Below are 20,912 nucleotides of genomic sequence, written 5' to 3'. Positions count from 1 at the left end.
GATCTAATGAAGTTTGCTCTGCTGGGTTTCAGACTTGTTTGAGACCCGCGACCCCTGTTTTCCTTCCAATTACTCCCTTCTGGAATGGGAACGTTTATCAAATTTCTGCCCCATCATTGCATATTGGAAGCAGAGAGCTTGTTTTCTAGGTTTCACAAGTTCACAGAGAGAGGGGAATTGTGCGCCAGGAGGGACACGTCCATAAATGATTTTGATGAGACTTTGCACTTAGCGTTGTCACTGAAATGACTTAGGGCTTTTGGGATATTGTGATGGAATGAATGTATTTTGCATATGGGAAGAACAGGTCTTTTGGGGCTCCAGAGGGCGGACCTGTGGGAGTTAGAATTATGTACCCCAGAAAAACATGTTCTTAATCCATTCCTCTGGGTGCAAATACAACCTATTGAAGATGTAATTTTTGGTTAAGGTGTGGCCAGATGGGGCTTTAATCTGGACTACCGGAGTCGTTTACAAGCAGAATGAGACTCAGAAAAGAGAGGGAAAGCCACAGGAAGAAGCCAGACGTCAATGGAGCTGGATAAGAAAGGAGAAGATACACCATGTGCATCGCCATGTGACAGAAAAGCCAAGGACCAAGGATTGCTGGCAGCCGGCCCAGAACACCACAACCTTCGGGGAGAAAGCATTGCCTTGATGATGCCTTGAGTTTGGACTTCTCCTAGCCTCAAAACTGTGGGCCAATAAATTCCTGTTGTTTAATCCAACCCATTCTACGGTATTTGTTTTAGCAGTTGTGACACTAAGACATCCTAAATCGACCTCATTTGACTGAAACGTTCTACCGCACTGCCCTCTTCTTAGACTCTCAGGCCCAAGTCCCCAGCGGAGCCAAAACCCGGGCCATTCTACACCCGGCAGCAAGGCTGGGTGGCCTCAAATACACTCTCCCACAAAGTCTCTCCCTCCAAAGACTCCAGGGATCCTCATTCCGAGTTCCTCTGTCAGACCACTGCCATTGACCCTTGTGAAACTTTCCAATCCCCACCACCACCCCCCACGAGCTGTGTCTTCACCCTCAAACCTACCCTACCTTTTAGCCTTTTCAGAAACCCTCCCCAACATTGCTAAAAAGAAATAAAACAATGAAATAAAATACAAGCCGTCACCAAAAAAAAAACACAAAAAAACAAAAACAAAAACAAAAACAAAAAACATGCGTTAAATGAAACTTCCAGAAGCACAGAAGGGAGTCTCAGTTCCTGCTCTGGGGTGTCATAAGTACCCCATGCTTTTTTGCATTAGCTCATATTGAGTCTCCACAGTGGGGCTCAGGCAAGGAAGGGGACTGACTTTGCCTGAGTCCCTTAATTATCACATTAAAGGAAGAAGACAAGCCTATCTCTTAGCCTAGAGTCCCGCTGTATACACTGGTCACTTTGTTTCATGACAATCTACCCGTAGGAATTTGTATTGTCTCTCACGAAATTGCCAGACCTTTGAGGCCCGAAAGAGAGTTTTCTTTGTAGTCCCTCAGTCGGTTGTAGCACCAGGCCCGACTCAGGGAAGGTCCTCCCTAGATCTGACAGATGGCACTTCTTTCCCTGGTTAGCAAAGAGAAAATGACGTGGGAGTCGCTGCTCCCTCAAGGAAGCCTAAAGCAGGGATGCCTATGCTTTTCTTTATTTGTTTGTTAGCAAGTTACACTCTTCAGAGTCTCCGTGGTAGCTTCTGGAAGAAGGAGGCCCAGCAATTCCAGAGTTGAGAGCAGCCCCAAGCCAGCAGGGCCTTTGATCCTAGAGGCTTTATACTCTATTCTCCAGCTCCCAGGTGCCCAGAAAATTTCTTTCCTCTCCTACTGCTTCATTTTGGGATGCTCTCCTCAGACTGAAACCCCCTTCCTGCCCATCCACATCCTTCCCCCACTCCCTACCCCTGCCTTTCCCTGTTTCCTATCATTTTAATCCAGGAACCTCGAGAAGCAGACATGTCCTTTCTTGGAAGCTGAACTATTACCAAGAAAAAGGTTTTCTTTAGATTTTGTTCCTTCACTTTAAAACAGCTAGAAAGACACCACTTCCCTGGCACTAGACAGCGTTTCTTTTTTTTAATCAGAAGAAAAAAAACAACAACATGGCATCAGGGAACAAAGGCCTCAGGGAGGGACTTCACACTATCATCTCAAACCCATCCTAACTCCTGGGGTTCTTATGGGTAATACCATGAACTTGCCCAATTCAAGAAAAATCTGTGAATTACTGGGTATCAGGCCAGGGTCACTACATGCTGTAGGGCTCTCAGGAAAGCACACAGAGAACCGGGGCCAGACAGAGCTCTATCCAAGAGAATCAGGTGAATGTCAACAGCTGCGTGAGGAAGAGTGGCAAAGGGGCCCTGAGAAACTCAGAGAGCAGAGCTCTAAAGGAGAAAAAATACCTGCATCTTGAAGGACAGTAAAATTTCAAAGGTGGAGTTGGGGGTGGGTGGTGGGGTGGGTGGGGTGGGAGTGGCCTGGGAGAAGGGCCTTGTAAGCAGAGGCAGTAGGCAAGAAACAGAGGCATAATAGAAGGTTACAGAACTGCTTGGACCCCAATATTCACTTTATTCAAGAACTACTATTGAGCACTTACTCTGGGTCAGGCACATAGGGGTACAGGATACAAGAGCTGGGGTACAATGGTGAACAGATACAGCTCCTGTGCCCATTTGAAACTGTTATGGACCCCAGAAGAGCCATGATCTTTTAACCCAATCTTGTGGCGTGGGACCTTTTGATTGAATGTTTCCATGGAGATGTGACCCACTTAAACTGTGGGTGAAAACTCTGATTGAATTATTTCTATTGAGGTGTGGACCCTGCCCATTCAGGGTGGGTCTTGATTAGTTTACTGGACTATTTAAGAGCGCTCAAGAGCCAACAGAGATGCTGACGCTCTGAGACACTGGGAGATGCGGACAGAAGGACGTTTGGAGATGCTAAGCTAAGAGCTGAAACCCAGAGTTTGCCCTGGAGAAGCTAAGAGAGGACCCCCAGATGCTTAGAGAGAAACACCCTGGGAGAAAAAAGCAAGGACACACAGGAGCCGAGAGAGAGGAGCGAAGACAGAAGCCCAGAGACATTTTGAAGAAAGCCATTTTGAAACCAGAACCCAGGAGCAGAGGACCAGCAGATGCCAGCCATGTGCCTTCCCAGCTGACAGAGGTGTTCCACACGTCACTGGCCTTTCCTCAGTGAAAGTATCCTCTTGTTGATGCCTTATTTTGGATGCTTTTATGGCCTTAGAACTGTAAATTTGTAACCTAATAAATCTCCTTTATAAAAGCCCATCCATTTCTGATATTTTGCATAAAGGCAGCTTTAGCAAATTAGAACAGTTCCCAACTTCTTGGAGCTTAGAGTCTAGTAGGGGAGACAGACCCCCGGAAACATCAAGTTTGAGGGCAAGTGGAAAGAGACAGAGATGGAACGGTAAGACCTTCTTTTTCCTCCTTCTTGCTGGTGGAAATGCAAACGTGATGGCTGGAGCTATAGCAGCCATTTTGTGCCCAGGATTCTGCAGCAACAAGATAGAAGGAGACCAGGTCCCTGACATGGAGTGCCATACCAGCCTTACACATCTTTCAATGAGAGAGAAATAAGCATCTATCTTGTTAAGCAATGATTATAGGTTTTCTGTGCCACATAGTCGACCCTAATCTTAAATGACATAGCAGTTGTAAATGACATAGCAGTCTACCTTAAGAAAAAAAAGAAAAGAAAAGTGAAGAGAAGTAAGATGATCAGATCTGCATTTCAATCCAGATCTGGATTCGGAGGATCAGTTTCCTCCTTTGTAGACTAGAATAAGAATAAGGCCTACCAGTAGGGTTGCTGTGCTGGATAATACAAGTAAATCACTTAGGACAATGCCTAGCAACAGAAGAGCTAAATAAATGGTAGCTGCTATTATCGCTACTGTTATTTTCACAGCTACCTCAAACTCAAACTGTTCAATTTCCTCAAGGGGCTCCTCCTTCACTGCTTCACTGCACCCTGTCTTGGTAAACCACAGCATTGCCTTCCTAGCTCCCCATCTCAGAAACTGGGGTTTGGGAGGGGGCATTCTTTCCCACAGACAATTGGTCCCACACACGTCCTTGATAACTCTCCTTTCTAAACACCCTGCACTCTAGTCTCATCCATCCTCCACCCACCCTGATGCCTGAGAGATCCTCAAAATGCAAATCTCATCCAGTCACTTCTGCTCTCAACTTTCTAGAACTTTCCATGTTTTTTACAGAGAAGTGGGCCACAAGGCCTGCATGGTCTGGCGCTTGCCCACTTCCCTTCACTCATCCTGGACCCCCTTCCTTCCCTGGAGACCTTCCCTCTTGCAGTTCCCTTGGCCTGAAAATGGTTTCTCTCTCTCCCCACTCTACCCCTAGCTTCCTCATTGTGCTTAGGTCTCTGCTTAAATTCGCCTTGGCAGGGAAGCTGGGCCAGACTCCCCTGTCCCTCTTTATAAGCCCTCATTGTACCACATGAATTGCTTTTGAAAAAATTAAATGTCATGCATGTAATTAAATAAACAATGTATATAGTTGTGTGTTTATTGTCTGTCCCACCCTGTTACACTGAGCCCTGGGCAGGGAGGGTTTGTCCACTGTATGCCACTTAGGGCCCAAGTGCTCTGAGCAAGCTACCTTAGATTTTTCTTAATGTAAACTGCTTTTATTGAAATGCAACATACAAAAAGGCACACAAATCATAAGTGCACATCTTGATGGATTTTCACAAAACGAACACACACAGGTAACCAGAACCCAGATCAAGAAACACCATAACTGGCACCACCAGAAACCCCCTTCATGACCCCTTCTAGTCAGTAATCCCCCAAAGGCAACTGCTATCCTGCATTTTAATACCAGATTAGTTTGACCAGTTTTTATATTTTAGGGGAATGCCATCAGGCCATCATATTCTTTGGAGGTTGGCTTCTTTTGCTCATTTCATTGGTGAGGTCCATCCAGGCGGTTATGTGTAGTTCCAGTTGGTTCATTCCCGTGGCTGGGTAGTATTGCATTTCATGACTATTCCACAATTGATTTACCTGTTTTACTGGTGACAGTGGCCTTAGATTTGAGTCCCAACAAAATCTCTTGCATTCCAGGCAGTCTCGATTATTCCATTTGGAACAACCAAGTGGTGTTTGGGAAAGACCCATTAACCTGAAATGGTCTCAGTCAATGCTGGTTTGCCAGATTCAGAAAGGTCAGCAGGCAGAATTGGGAAAAAAGGAATGGAATGAAGGAAGGAAGGGAGGGAGGGAAGGAGGGAGGAAGGGGGGAGGGAGGGGGGAGGAAGGGAGGGAGGAAGAAAGGAAGAAAGGAGGGAGGGAGGGAGGAAGGAAAAGGAAGGAAGGAGGCAAAGAAATTTAACCAAGATTTGGTCATTATTCCAGGTTACAATACAAATATTGGATGATGTTTTGAACAAACTTTTAATGATCACTTTCAAAAACAACACAGTCAATTGTTCTGTTGTGGAGACCACAGATGGACATGGAGAAGAGGAATGAAAAAAGGAGGTGGCCTAGTGGGAAGGCAATGAGTACTTGTCACTTTGGATACAATTTCCATCTAGCCAGTGTTGAGTCTCAGACTGCTCAGTAAGCAGGTCCGGTGAGATGCTCTGGAAAACTGTATTAGGTGACCCATGAACTGACTAATGCCCAAGATTGGTGGGATGTTTGGAAAAAAAATAGCTTCTTTGCCTATGGCAGTGAGAAGAACAAGGCAAGCTAACTGAATATATTATTTTAATATGTGCTCTTAAATATGTATTTTAAATATGTACTTTAAATAATATGCATATGTAATAAAACGCATATTTTAAATAGCATGTGCTTTTAAATACGGATTGGCAACTGTTTAAGAAAACTGTTTAAAAAAATACGTCCACCACTTGTTTTTAACCCTTCTCCCTTTAAGAGCCAGAGCAGCCTTCTACCTTTGTGGCCTGGACTTAGGGCCTGGCAGAAGTGACAGGGTGTGACTTTGGAGGCCAGGCCATCAGGCCCCAGGGGCATCTTGGGGGCTCTGTCTCTTGCTGTCTTTTGGATCTCTCCTCTGGTGGAAACCCACCCCCTTGGCAGGGGGGCCCGTGTGGTGATTTATGGAGAGAAGCTTCCTTCAGGCTAAGAGCCAGGGAGACCCTAAAACCCACAGATGGCCACATGATTCTCCATCCCCTTCAGCCCCATAGCCCTGGCTGACATCTAATATTCTATGCCTAAAATTCAAGGTGGCCACAAAAGGTGTTTGGGGACCTTCTTGTTAGGAAAGCATGAGATCATTTTACATTTGATCGTATAGGATGTTTCATCCATTGGATGAATGAATGAATGAATGAATGAATCTGGGTTTAAGAAAGGATAGACTGTGAAGAAAAGGTTTGAGATGGAAGAGCCCAGGGATTGCTTATTATATTGTGGTCCAGCGGGAGAGGAGGGGGGCCTGGGCCGAGGCTGGGGAGTAGAGAGGATGATGCTTGCAATTAGAGGGATATTTTGGAGCAGAGCTTCTTAACCACCGACCCCTTTAGTAGTCTGAGGGAGCTTCCTCTTTCTCAGAATAATGTTTTAAAATGGATGTAATATGATAATAAGATTACCAAGAAAATCCATCCTCTTGAAATCAGTTATCAAAGTACAGAAAAACCACACGAGCATGATATAGTTAAGTGTCACTCCTCTGGTTGGGTAGTGGGGTCTGTATCCCCTCCACTTGTAATTGGGCTGACCTAAGTCAGAGATTTGCTTGACCAATAGGAAGTGGCAGAATAGGCATTCTGGGACTTCCAAGGCTATGTCAACAGAAACCTTGCTGCTTCCTCCCTGTTTGCTGGAGCACTTTTTTTGAATCCCTGAGCCACCATGTGAGAAGCTCAACTACCCAGAGGCTAGCTAGGCTGGAGATACTGAGCGGGGACCCTGCAGAGAGAAGTGTCATCCCATGGGAGCCCCCAATATTGCCTGGAACAGAGATGAGCCATCTGGTCAAGCCCTGCCCAAATCGCAGGTTCAAGGGCAAAAGAAACAAATCTTGCTGTTTTAAGCCATGAAATTTGGGGGCAATTTGTTACATGGCATTGATAACCAGAACACTAATGGATGTGCCTCTTTAATGACGAATTAAATCACAAGCAGCAGCAGCAGGCCTAACGAACACCCGAATTTCGAATTAGTGATGAGTGTAATCAATATATTGAGATCTCTGCATCAACTGTAATAGGATACAAACAGATCTGTGATTTTTATTGGTGACAAAGTCACAGGTGCTGCCAGTTCTCTTGTAATTATTGCCGACATTCATGACCAAAAGAAATGCTAAATTTCACTTAAAGGTTAATGAAAAGAAAGATAAAAATATTTCCCACCCAAGTTCATGAGCTGCAACTCCCCCCCCGCTCCCCCCCATACCAATGAATTCAATCCACGGAGCCCAAGTTAAGAAGCCCTATTTTACAGAGAAAATGGGGCATCCCTTTGATGACTGATTCTGTCCTTCTTAAGAATTCAGCAAGGCTGCCTTTATAGACAGCTGAACAGACTGTATTTTTATGTGTTTAACCGGAAGCTTTAAAAATACCCTCCCTTCTTTCATTCTCCTGCTCGCTGGCTGACGTTCTTTCTCCATTTTTCCACAGCTCCTCTTCCTACCCTTTAGTAATCTCTGCTCCTCTCCATCCCCAGAGCCCTGCGAGTCAGGCCCCCCAGCCTCTGGCCTGGACCAAGGAAAGTTCTCGCAGCTTTCAGCCACGCTTGCCACCACCTACCACCCAAGGGAGTTCTCCTAAAACAAGAATGCAATCCCCTCCTCTATTTTCCTGACTGCTAACTGCATCGGTGAGTTTGGCCTGGTTTTAAATGTCATAAAAATGGAATCATACAGTCTGTGCATTTTTATGTCTGGTTGCTTCCATTACGTTTATGAGATCCCTCCATGTTGTTACATATAGTTGTAGAATGTTTGTTCTCACTGCTGTACAGTATTCCATTGTGTGAACACACCATGGCTGACATCTATTCTACTGTTGGATGGCATTTGGGTGGCCTCCAGTTTGGAGCTATGACTTGTCTTGGCCATGGCTTTTGGCAAACACAGGTACACAATCCCAGTTGGAGACACACGTAGTAAACTAACAAAAATTTTGACGGAAGCAACTGTGACACTTTATTGCACGTGCCTATAAATTTGTCCCTGTTTACCTCTACTAGACTGTGAGCATCTTTAAGAATGAGATGTGCCTTCGTTGGTTTTGTGTCCTCAACATCTGGCTTAGCGTAGCGGTTCACTAAATATTGTTCAGGTGAATGAATGCTGGATGGTGACAAGTTGCTAGAAAAGAAGTGTCCCTCTATGGCCTTCATATTTGTCCCATCCTTCTACTCTTCAATTCTCCCAGATGCTGATTATTTACTGTTCGTATTTTTCTATTACTTGGTTACATTGGTATGATACATTTACTCATTCCTTCGTGGGAAAATGTGAGCTGCACACGCACACACACGGCTTCTATTTTCTCATCTAAGCTCACTGAAAGGATGGGAGTAAGTAATTTGAATATGTGATGGTCCTGGAGAAGAGTCTCAGCTACACTATGTTCCCGGGACAGGAAGCAATCTAAGCCATTTAGTCCCACTCCAAATGTTTCATCATTTCAGTTTTTGACAAATATCAATGCAGATAGAAAGGAAGTTATTTTATCATTAAGTAGCACTTGGGGACATAAGTATAAGAGATTCGCTCCTCTGGAACTTCACCATCCTCATTTTGCTTTTCACACTTTTGGTGGCTTCTTGAAGGGTATGAATGTGCATTTTGTTTCATTTTGACTCTATCCCCAAGAGCGGTTCCTCTCTGTAAGTTAAAATGGTAATGAATTCTTACAAAGAGCTGACTTTCAACGGCAAAGTGATCAAAAGAACTATTTAAAACGGTTTTACTGCTTCTGCTAGTTTATCATCACTGTTATTGGCCGGGAACTTTATTTTGCCATATATGTTAACTCTTCTCTCTCGCCTCCAGCAGTGTGATTTAGTTTATTCCTCGTGGCTTTTAGAAAATGTTTCTCAGGGTGAGAAAAATGGGTGGGTGTCTTGCTTTGGTGGTTGGCAGAGGCACATCCATCCCCCGGGCAAAACAGAACTGTGTTTGGTGTTATTGAAACGATTTAGAGCTAGGCCCAAATGCGAGATTGGCTCCGGTATTAGTGCTCTATTGCTGCTTAACGATTTACTCCAAACCCTAGGCTTCAAACAACAGATTTGGCTTAAGAACAACAAACATTGACAATCTCAGAGTTCCTGTGTGGGTCAGTGATTTGGGAGCAGCACAGCTGAATGGCTCTGGCTCAGGGTCTTTCATGAGGTAGCAGCAAAGACGTTGGCTGGAGTCTCCAGCCATCCCCAGGCTTCGCAGGGACTGGAGGATCTTCTTCAAAGATGGCTCCCTCACGTGGCTATTGGCAAGAGAGCTCAGTTCCTGGGTCCGTGGCTTACTCCTTAGGGCTGCTGCTTGAGTGCCTTCATAATATGGCAGCTGGCTTCCCTCAGATTAGCAAGGAGGAAGCTGCAATGCCTTTTATGTCCTAATCATGGGCGTGACCGCCATCACTTCTGTCACATTCTAGTCAGGAGAAACGAGTCACTAAGTACCGCCCACAATGAAGGGGAGGGAAATGAGGCTCCACCTTTTGAAGGGAGGAGCATCAAAGAATTTGTGGGCATCTTTTGAAACCACCACAGGCAGTAAAAGAAATTGACTCCAATCAAGTGTTGTGGCAACTTGAGTGGTAGCCACATATTTCTCTCTCCTCCAGTCAAGAGCTGAGAGAGATGAAGAGGTGAGGAAAGAATTAGGGAAGGATTTACCTTGAACCGTGAACCTGAGGTTGAGAAAAAAAAAAATTCCATCTGAAGGGGGATGGCCTTGGCGTTTCGGTTGTCATAGCAACTATAAACAGGATGAAAAGGGCCCTTTTGCTCTGTCTGGAGTGTAAGCAGATTCTCCCTGGAGATTTGCAGGTCCCATATGTTGCATCCTGGTCTCAAATTTCTTGCTGGCCACAAATATTATCTGTATGGAGTGATGAGCCATTGACCAACGTTAAAGGATAATTTTCAAAAGAAAGCCAAATCATGAGTCTCGTGCAAGTACAAAATGAACACATATCAAAGGTTTTATTTAACTCATTAATTAAAGGAGGGGATGGGAGAGATAGAATATTGACGTAAATTTGCAAAGGACACAAAACTGGCTTTTCCTGGGGGGTGGGGGGTGGGGAGTGCTGTCCCGTCATCAGATAGAAGCCATTTGCTTGTCTATAGGAAAGGATTATTCACACTGCTCTTAGTTATCTACACCTCACAGAGTTGTAAAATAGCCTAGTGGAAGACAAAGGTGCATATCCCTGCACGTTCAGCCAATCCCCGGGGGTTCCAGCATTCCATTGAAAGACTATCCAGTAATCTCTTTTGCTTATTCCAAAGCCTTAAAGTTTTCCTTAAATCAGGAAACCTCCACTCGCTTGAGAAGTTACCCTTTGAACCTTGGGAAGGTTGAGAATTGCATAAAGAGGAGAGGAAATGAATCAGACACATCATACTGATATGTTGGCGTTAAGTTCAGAAATAATCGGTATATGTGATTTAATTTGTAGTGTTGATGAGAATGTGGGCTATTAAAGCACCTGACAGATTAGCCTTATGATGCCAATTTAAAATTGTGTAAGAGACTTTAGACGTGCGAGTTTCAGCTCAAAGGAATTACAATTTGACTTGGAACACAGAGTTGCAATGTTTAATGCAACTGGATGGTTCCTGTACTTTCCAAGTTTAATTTATATGATTTACAAATGTTGTTTCAGACCTTGGGAAGGTTTTGCTTATTAGGGTCATAAATTTGTCCGGGCAGGCATGTGAATGCCTATAAATAAAATAAAATAAAATAAAAATATACTGGTCATCCATCCTAAATGTTTAGTAAAATTTAGCTGAATTTTTAAAAGGACTGGATGGTTTAAGGTTATTCAGTCTATTCAACTTCCTTTTAATTAGCCTTAATCAGACCCCCTCCCCGGAAAATGATTGCTCTAATTTTATATAAAATAACAAGCTTAATAAACAAAACGAAGAATTGTGACGGTCCAGATTAAAAAAATCTGGAGCTCTCATACATGAATAGTAATTTAAACCCAAAGGCAAATGGTCTTTTGTATCCATGCCCATGCAAACTCACTAGGATGTCAAATGATTCCCATTCATGGTTGGGTGGAAAGAGATGGGGAAGAAGTTAAAGGTAGGGCGAGACAGGAAGTAAAAAATGAAGCTGCTTGGCCTATTCTCTTTTTGAAATGAGGTCTGCGGTGGTTTTAAAATACGGCTCCCAAATTCTTTGACTTGCCCCCCACCCACATGGGTTCTTGAATCCGGGCTCTGTGACTGCTTGGCCAATTCAATATGGCACAAGTGACACTCTGCCCATTTCTAGGCTCTGGCCTTAAGTAATTGGCACCTTCCGTCTCCTTGCTCTCGGGATGCTGGATCTTGGCATCCAACCACCATGGTCTGAGGAAGCCCAAGCCATCCTGTGGAAAGGACCACCCAGAGAAGAACCACAGCCAGCGCCGATTTGCCAACTATGTGCACCAGCCATCTTGAAAATGGATCCCTGAGTCTCGGTTGTACTGCCTGGGCTGACACAGCATGGAGCGGAGATGGGCTATCCCTGCCAAGCCCTGCCTAGAATACAGATTTTGGAGCCAAATAAATATAGTTGTTTCACACCACTGAGCTTTGGGGTGCTCCACAACATGGTAATAGATAATCAAAACAAGAGATAACTTATGCATCATAAAATGCACAGATCTTAAGTGCATAGCCTGTCGAATTTGCAGACATATATGGAACCACGCATCCACCAACCATCTTAAGGTAGAGAATATTTGCAGCTCCCCAGATGGATTCCCTCCTCAAGTAGCTTCTTGAAATAACTACCCAGGCACCTGAACTATTTGCCCAGTGCTCTGGGTAGCTCAGCATTTATTATTTATTTTTCTCAGAGACGTTTCAAAACTTAACTGAATTGGAAACATTCTCTCCAGCATCCATGATGAAATAAAAACAGGCTCCGAAGTCTAGGCTAGAAAAGAGCCCAGGCTCAAAAGGAAGACAACCAGACTTTAGTCTGTAACCTCTGGGAAGCAGGTCAGCAGCACAATGAGTGGATCTACTCTTAAATCCCCCATCAGTTAAGTCACCTCATAAAATGCAAGTGCAGAGGGTGCTGTCTTAAAACCTGTGATCAGGCCTGTAAGGCCTAATTCAGCATTTATGGTCCCCAAACCGGCCTAGAGCAACCGAAGGCCAGAAAGGCTTTGGGGAACCTTGAAGCTAGACCTGGGAAGACCCCCCCCCCCCAAAAAAATCTGATTCCCTTCAAACTGTGGGCTGATTCCATTCATCACATTTGGCACTAATTATCCTGGATCAGCTCTTTCTTGCTCCAGCCTGGAGCAGGAATTTTTAAGGGGCTCCCGACAAAGCAGGGCCCTGAGACCAAACAATAGTGGAGGCTCCAGGAAAAGGCTGGGCGAGGAGGCATCCATCCCCACTCTTCTTCCTGGAGACCTAACTTCCAGGCCTTCTTGTGATCTCCCCAGGTAGAAAACCCGAGTTCCTCCACTAAATAGATTTTCCTTTTGTTGTCACATTAATTTGCAACTCATTAATAGTGACAGAAGTGAGGTACTGCACCGATCTATTTGCATATTCATGAGTGACTTATTATTAAACAAATAAGATTTTCCTATCTTCGCAAGCACCCAAAGTAAGGCTGAACAGTACATTACACCGGCCCGATGCTTTATTCTCTCTTTAATATGTTAATAGATGCAGTTGATTTCTTTAAGTAAATACGCATCTATAAAACAACACGTACTTTATAAAAAAGAAATCATTTAAATAATAATCCATTAGCAAAGTTGGCAACAATTTAAGAGGAGCAACCCATTAATACCAACGCGTGAGAATCAATTTGCGAATTTTAACTCGGTTGGGTGGTGGGATGCGGAAGGTACCGAGGAGGAGGGCCTGTGAGAGCTTGTGTGCGCCTAAAAAAATATTTTAATGAGTTTCTGGATACCAGGCCTCCAGGCCTCCGCGTCTTTCAGATGCGGGTTGCCAGCGGGTCGAACACTGCCAGCGCCCTGACCTGGCTCAGCGTTTTTCCGCCGTCCGCGGGGGCTGGGGTCGTGGGCTGAAGGCGGGCCACGTCGGCCCGGCTGCTTGCACGGTGCCCATCTGCCCCACGTTAGCAGCGGGTTCAGCGGGGTGGCGGCGGGCGGGACTGGGCCTGGTCTCCGGGCGAGGCCCCCCCCCCACCCCGACCAGGCTGGGACTGGTGCCCTGCCCGCCTTCCCCCACCCCACCCCACCCCCAACCTCCGGCACGGGTTTCCTCTAGCCGGTTCTTTTCCTGCCGGGGTCAGGGCCGGCTTCCCCCGCGGCGGCGCGGAGCGCGGGGCCAACCGTGCACCCTTATCTCGGCGGAGTCAGACACTCGCCGCGCGGAATCTGTTGACATTTACTATTGTTCGCAGGAGTCCGGAGCGCGGGGCGGGGGCGCGCGGGCCGGGGCGATGAGGAGAGAGAGGGCGGCGAGCGTGGGGCCTGCGGTGGGCCTGTGTGCGTGCGCGCACAAGGCGGGGGAAGGGGGGAGCACTTTCTCCACGGAAAATACAAAGTGGCCCGCGGGTCCGGAAGCTTCCAAGCCGGCTCAGCGGCCCAGACTGGGAATTGAGGTCGGGATAGGGGGTGCGCGGGAGGGAAGAATGGGCGGCCAGCGGTGGGGTCCGCGGGTGTGGGTGGGGCCGGCTCCAGCCGCCCGGTCCACAGTGGCCCGCAGGACACAAGTGCGTTTGTGCCGAGCCGTGGCGGGGATTAAAGTGCCATACGGCCCGAGCGAGGGGGGTGGGCGGTGAAAGGCGGGTGGAAAACAACTCCCCGCGCGCACAAAGCGCGCATTGTTCCAGCTACCTCCATTATGCCGCGCTGTAGCCAAGAGCCCGTTTCGCAACTGCCCGCCCGGCGCTCGCGCGCCGGACACACACACACACACCCCCAAGCCACACACACACACACACACCCCCAAGCCACACACATACACACACACACACACCCCCAAGCCACACACACACACCCAAGCCACACACACACCCAAGCCACACACACACACACCCAAGCCACACACACACACACACACCCAAGCCACACACACACCCAAGCCACACACACACACACCCAAGCCACACACACACCCAAGCCACACACACACACACACACACACACACACACACACACAAGCCACACACACACACACACACACACACACAAGCCACACACACACACACACACACACACACACACACACACACACACACACACACACACAAGCCACACACACACACACACAAGCCACACACACACACACACAAGCCACACACACACACACACACACACACACACCCACCCACCAAGCCGAGGCCGGCGGGCTGGGAGAGGGGGTGGTGGAGCGCGCCTCCGGGGCTGGGAGGGGCCGCCGGGGAGGGAGGGACTCGCAGGCGTCTTTTTCAGCTCCGCTGTTCTTCTTTTCATAGCTGAGCTTTTTAATGTCTTCTCTTCCTAATCTCCCCCGGCACTTTTCCGTTTCTCCGGCTCCTCGGGCCTGCCCCGAGCGCACCCGGAGCCCGGAGCTCCCCGGGAAAGGCGGCGACGGCGGGGTTGGGGGGGCGGGGAGGGCCCGCTCTCAGCTGCTGTCACCCGCTGATCGCAGCCCCAGGCGCGCGGCGTTTGCCTGCTCTGCAGAGGACACGTGCGCTGGAGGAACCCGGGAAGCATCCCGCCTATCAAGGCGAGGCTACTGGGGTGCCCGTATCCCGGGCTCTTTGGGTCTCCAGGACTTCCTCTCTCCCGGACCCCGCGCTGCGCTGTTGGGCCTGCCCGCCGGTCCGTGCCAAGTGGGCCAGGTCGGCCTCCCCCACCCTCACCCCGGCCAGTGCCCCAGGACCCAGTCTTCCGCCCTCTTCGGCTCTCAGGACACTGGATAAGCGCCCCGAGAGGAATTTAAAGCTTGCCGATCTCTAAGGACTCTGTCCGCCCCCACCCCCTACCCCCCGGGAGCCAAGCAGGAGGAGATCCAAGGCGCCCGCCTCGCCTCCCGCTGCGTCCTCCCTGGTGGGCAGGTGGGGAGCGAAGGAGCCGGAGCGCGGCGAGCCAGCGCGGTCTGGTTTCCTTTACGTTTACAAGCTATAAATAAACTTCCCCTTGGGCTGAGTGCGCGCCGCGTCCAAGGGCGGCTTCCCGCCGAATCGGGCGGGCAGTTTAGGATCCGGGCTGGGAGCCTGTCCTAGCGCGGCCGGAGCCCAGGGTGGAGCGCTGGCAAGGGGAGAGCTCAGAGGTCGGCCAGGAGTGGCCGAGTGACCCTCCCCTCCCCCGCGGGGCTGGGGCGCCCCTGCGTTGAGGCCGGAGGGTGGGGCTGGGTGATTTATGAGCCGTCACCCCACCCCGCCCCTCCCGTTTCACTTATTTTCTCCGCCTTCTCGTGCTGAAACCCGGTTGCTAGAGCCTCGCCCCCAACCCTGCCCAGCGACGAGTTGGCAGTGTCAGGCTGCTGGAGCGCCAACACGGGCCCCGGCGGGGTAGCGTGACGGCAGGGAATGGGGGGGGGGGGCTCCATGCTTTCACCGCCGCGCCCACGTACTCCGGCCGGGAACCCGCCAGCTCAGCGCGACGAGGCTTGGGCGACCATGGGCGGCCCTGGCCGGAGTGGCCGGGAGGAAGGGCTGTCCGCACGGCTCCGGAAACCGCGGGCCTGCCTGGTGGTTTGACCCCCAAGGTCACCAGGCGCGGGGAAACCGCCGGCCCACGCCGGAGCGGAGGCCACCACTCCATTCCGGACCGAGTCGGGGGTCTCGACCTTGTCCGGGGCGCACAGCTCCGCAAGGAAGCTCAGAGAACGCGATGGAAGACGTAGCGCGGAGGCCGCCACGCGTCCCAGTGCTGTGCCTTCTGCCAGGGGGTTGCCGTCTGGCTCGGCCTTGGCGCCCACCCTGCCAGCACTGGGGGCCGGGCCTCCTCTAGTCTCCAGCACACGTGTGTGTGCGTGTGTGTATGGGGGGTGGGGAGCAAGTGCACGTGTATGGGCCTGTGGGGACAGTAAAAGGAGTGGGGTGACCGGCTATTTAGGGAAATCGTCATCTGCTACGTCCGTTTCCGCTGGGATCCAGAGGCCAGGGAGGAGACCCGAGTCTGGAGCACCTGGCCTGGGAGCCGAGAGGGGGCGTCTCCCATCCCCGCCTGCAGCCCCGCAGCGCCCTAGGCTCGCCCCTCTGCCCTGGGTTTGTTTAACCCTCAACCCCGACGGGGCAGCTGCGGGCAGAGGGATTGCTGGTGGCGCGAATCCCGTGGCTGGACCCCCAACCCTGGGCGCCCTCCCCCTCCCAAACCTCGGGAACGACGGCCCCAGTGTCCCGGTGCTGCTGCCACCTAAACGGACCCAGGGGTCGACAAGAGGGGACCCTGCCATTGTTCCCCTGGGGACTGGGAAGCTGACTCACGCTGAGCACGGAGCGATGCCGAGTGTTTTCTCGGCAGCCTTTACCCGAGTGCTTTATTTAGACAGGCTTTATTTACAGTACACATGTTTTCGGCTCGTTATTCCGGAGGCGGGAATGGAAACTGGGCAGAGCAGGCGTTCTCCCCGTGAGCCTCACGTTTGGAAGGGGCCGAGGCTTGGCGCCGTCGAAGGATCCCACTCCCGCTTGGTTAGGTTCTATGAGATTGCCTCGAGGGGGCGAAAGTGGAGGGCGCTGGCGGGGGGAGGGCACCGCCTCCCGTGGAGCCCATCCTTCAAAATTCATAGCACCCCGAGGGAGGTGGGACATCCTCAGGCCGGTTTTACAGAGCTGGTAGAGGGTGAGGGCCTGGGAAGGCGGAGGGGCAGCAAACGGTTGGAAAAGTGGCTTGACCTCGGGTCTGGGCCTCTTCCTCATGTTTTGGACCTCCAGGCTTACCAAGGCCTTGGCTTGTCTGGCCTCCGCAGGGCCTTGTCTCTGCTCCTGAGCGGAGGTCACCCCAAGGCCTCTGGTTGGCAGCCTGCAGTGGAGCCTGCTTTTTGGCAGCCGCTCAGTAAGTGGGGTGGTCCCGTTAGGGACTTCAGGAAACTGTCTGAGCTAGATTAAATATTTTACAAAACCTTCGGGGGGCCCACGGTTGACTTGAAGCTGGCAATGTTAAACCAAACAAAAGTTAACGAGTTTTCTCTCCTGACTTTTTAGGTACAGTTCAGAGAAAAAAAAAAATGGGGTAGGGGTGGGAGAACTAGCAATGTTTAGAGGAAACAAGTTCAATGGCGTCTCCTTTCGTTTTTCTCCAGAGATGTCACAGTCCTCCCCCCTGCTGCCTGCAGAGCCTCTGTGGGGTTGGGGTGGCAGGAAGGCCTCTCTGGGGTCCCCACCCCCTCTTTGGGGCGCACCGCGGCTGACTTGATCTCCTGCAGCTGTCGCATTCCGAGCCTTAGCGCCAGTTTGCTTTTTTCTGACTCCAGCTTGGAGCGAAGTGCAGCCTCTCCAGGAGATGTTCGTGGGTCCTAGGAACGCCGCAGGACACAATGCAGACACCGAGGCCCTTCCCCTGAGGGAATGGGCCTTGTTTTCTGGACTCGAGGCCTAACAGCCGTTTCTTGGCTTTCTCTCTCTCCGGAGTCTCTGGCTGCACATCCTGAACTGCTTTCTGGGGGTCTGTCTGCAGTGTTTCCCTTCCTGAGTCCCACGCCCCAAGGTCGCTGCCCCCTGGCTTGGGGTGGGGTGGGGGGCTTCTCCCCTGTACGCATGCCCACCCCATCCCCATAGCCGAGCTGCCCTTTGGATCTCGGCTGGCCAGATCTGAACTGTGGCCATGCGGGAGAAGGAGGCGGCTTGACCTTTGCAGGAAGGGAAGCGAGGGCAGATTCACAGCTCGCAGCGCTGCAGGGAGACCCAGAGCTGCACCGGGAGCCGCAGGCATTGCCTCGGCTCCAGCAGCTCTGATGGGAGCCTGTAAGAGGAAACCAGCTCGGGGAGGCGAGAGCTTCTGTGGTTGGTGTGTGTGCGTGTGTGTGTGTGTGCGCGCGCGCGCCCGGATGAGATGCACAGACCGCTTGGAGAGAGCAGCTGCCTGGGGGAGCTGCGGCTGCTGTCACCGCAGGCTGTCTGGGGCCTCAAGAGAAGAGTGCTAAAGGAAGCTGCCCTTACGGAGGCCCAGGCACCTGGGGACAGCTCTTTTGAAAGGAGGGGGTGCTCCAAGCAGCTCAGGAAGGGTACGGTGGAGAATTGCCAAAGGACAGAAGAGCCTCTTGGGCCCCCGTTGGATTTTAAACATTATTATTTGGGGTGGCATCTTTGAGACAGGACTGTTCTAAGACCTAAGAGACCCCAGGCAACCATGACCTTCTCAAAACCAGCATCCCAGGCCCACCTAGGGCAGGGGTGGGGTGGGGTGGGGGGTTGAATCCCGGGAAGGTGCTGCCTCAGCTTCGGTGCTGGGAACCATTGTTTCCGTCTACATCCAGCGCTTCTCCAGCCGGGCTAATTCTCCACGTGTCCAATTTTCGTGTCTGAAAAAAAGCAGCAGCACAGAAACAAAACCATATGACAGGACTGGGCTGCAAACCTTGAAGAATCGAGTGGGTGGGGGAGGTGGCGGCTGGGAAGGGGAGAGGGTAAATTATGTGTGTGTAGCGGGGGAGGGGGGCGCACAACTCAAAGTTTGGGCGATTTCCTATCCGCACTCACCTCCCGGTGTGCTCATCTGATGCAGTTCCAACTCCCTCAAACGATTCCGCAGCCCCAGCGCTCGCGGGAGTGTGGAATTACAGTCAGGAGGCGCGGCGCTGCCGCGAGAGGCGACGCGCGGAGCCCGGCAGCGCGGAGGCGCAGGCGGGCAGGGCGAGACCCCCGGCCGGCTCCGGGGCCCGGTCGGCCCCCTGCGGTTCCCTCCCCCTCCCTTTCCCTTCCTAAGAGGAGAGGTGGGTCACTGCACACCCTCTGCTGGAGGAGGTGGGGGGATGGGGGCAGAGGGGCTTCTCCCAGAAAGCCGAGGGGAGCCCGCTTACCGCTCTGGGGCGTGGTGTCCGTGCCCCCCCCCCATTTCTTCCTGAGATCCATTTTCTTCAAAAATAGCCAAAGGGCGAACCTTTAGCAACGGGTTGAGCTTTTCCCCACCCCCAGTGCCTTCTTTCGGTTCTCTAAACCGGCGAGGGCGCTTTAGGCCCGGCCTCTCCCCTCCCCCGCTTCCGCCTGTGCACGAGCCAGTGGCGGTCACTTCTGAGACTCTTTGGAGGCCGATGGCCCGGAGCTTTGTTCTCCCGGGGCTTCCCCCTCCTCCCGCCTAAATCATCCTCTTCTCCACCCCCCACCTCCACCACCCCCCTCCGCGTCCGCTCACACAAGCAACCCGGACTCATAATCTCATTAGCATAGGTCTCGGTCTGGGTGACCGCGAGGCTCCCTGCGCGCCCCGGCGCTGCGCTCTTCTTCGCAGCGAGCCGGAGTTTCCATCATGCATGAGCCCGGGGCGGGGGCGGGGGGTGGGATTGCAGGAGACAGTGCTGGCTTTGGGGCAGGATTGGAGCGGGCTGGGAAGAGGAGGCCGCTCCGGGCAGCCGGAGCCGCGGGAGGAAGGCCCCTCCCAGCGCCCAGTTGCCGTGGTCCCCAGAGCAGATGGCAACTTTGTCTCCTGGTGTGCGCGCAGCGACTTTCAACACATTCAAAAGGCAGCGCTCAGCCTGTCGGGGAAGCCTCGCTGACATTCAGAACCGATTAAAGACCCGAGACGGTGCCAGGCACAGTGGAGAGTTATGAATTAATCATGGGGGTTACCGATATCTGAGGCTCCCCAGGGCAGCCCCTCTATTATTAAGCAGCCCCCACTTACCCACTCCTGACCCCCTCCCCTCCCGCCTCAAAGGGGACAGGCACTACGTCTTTTGCACTGCCCCAATTAACAGCAACCGGGTAATGGGAAAAGCGTTTGCCCTGCCACCCTCGATGCGGGCTCAGGCCGCGCCTCTGGGCCTGCCAGACGAGCGCCGGGCAGGAGCGAGCCGGGTGAGCGCCGCGTTCTAACTCGGGGCTGGGGTGGAGGGAGGTGCATCCTCAGGCTTTGCGCCCCAGGCCCCGCTTCCTTCACCTCCGCAGGAGCCAGACCCTGGCTAAGGGGCATGCCCGGGGCCACCACCGCGGAGCACTTGTTCTGGGCCCCGCGAGCAGCGGCGGGCGCCACGGTTTCGCGTTGTGTCTGGCGATGTTCCAGACATGGAAAACCGAGGCTTCGCGTGTGCTTTGAAAGGCCGCACACACCCTGGGCCTCCTAGAAGGCCCACTAGTTGGAACCCCTATACCCCAGTCAACCCAGAGTCACCCTAAATGGCCCGCATCCCTGGGAATCCAAGCGTCTGCATATCGTTAAATCACGCACACCGCTCTAATCTCCCCTATTTATTTCCCAGGCCTGCCTGGCCACAGATTTCTGCAAGACAGAGCAGTCTTCGGGTTCCTCCTGCTTCCAGAGGGGCCATAAAAAAACAGATGGTCTCATTAGGAACAATTTATGCATATATATTTCGAAGAGTTCAGCAGAGCCGGGGTAGGTTTGCAGCCCCTGCGTCAGGCAGGAGCAAAATATCGCCACTTGCAAATGTTTCCAGTTTGCAAAATAATGGCCTATCCAAAGTAGCTAAGCAACGAATTTCTCAAACGCCAGAAGGTTAGATGCCAATATTATCACGCTCGTCGTGCTCCTCAAACCGTCCTCCGCGGTCATGGGATTTCGGAGGGAGGCTCCTGGGCCTCGCACCCCTACGCCCGCGGCTTCC

Source organism: Choloepus didactylus, chromosome X, assembly GCF_015220235.1.
Source record: "Choloepus didactylus isolate mChoDid1 chromosome X, mChoDid1.pri, whole genome shotgun sequence".
Taxonomy (NCBI): Eukaryota; Metazoa; Chordata; class Mammalia; order Pilosa; family Megalonychidae; genus Choloepus; species Choloepus didactylus.
This window is presented reverse-complemented; position numbering follows the sequence as displayed.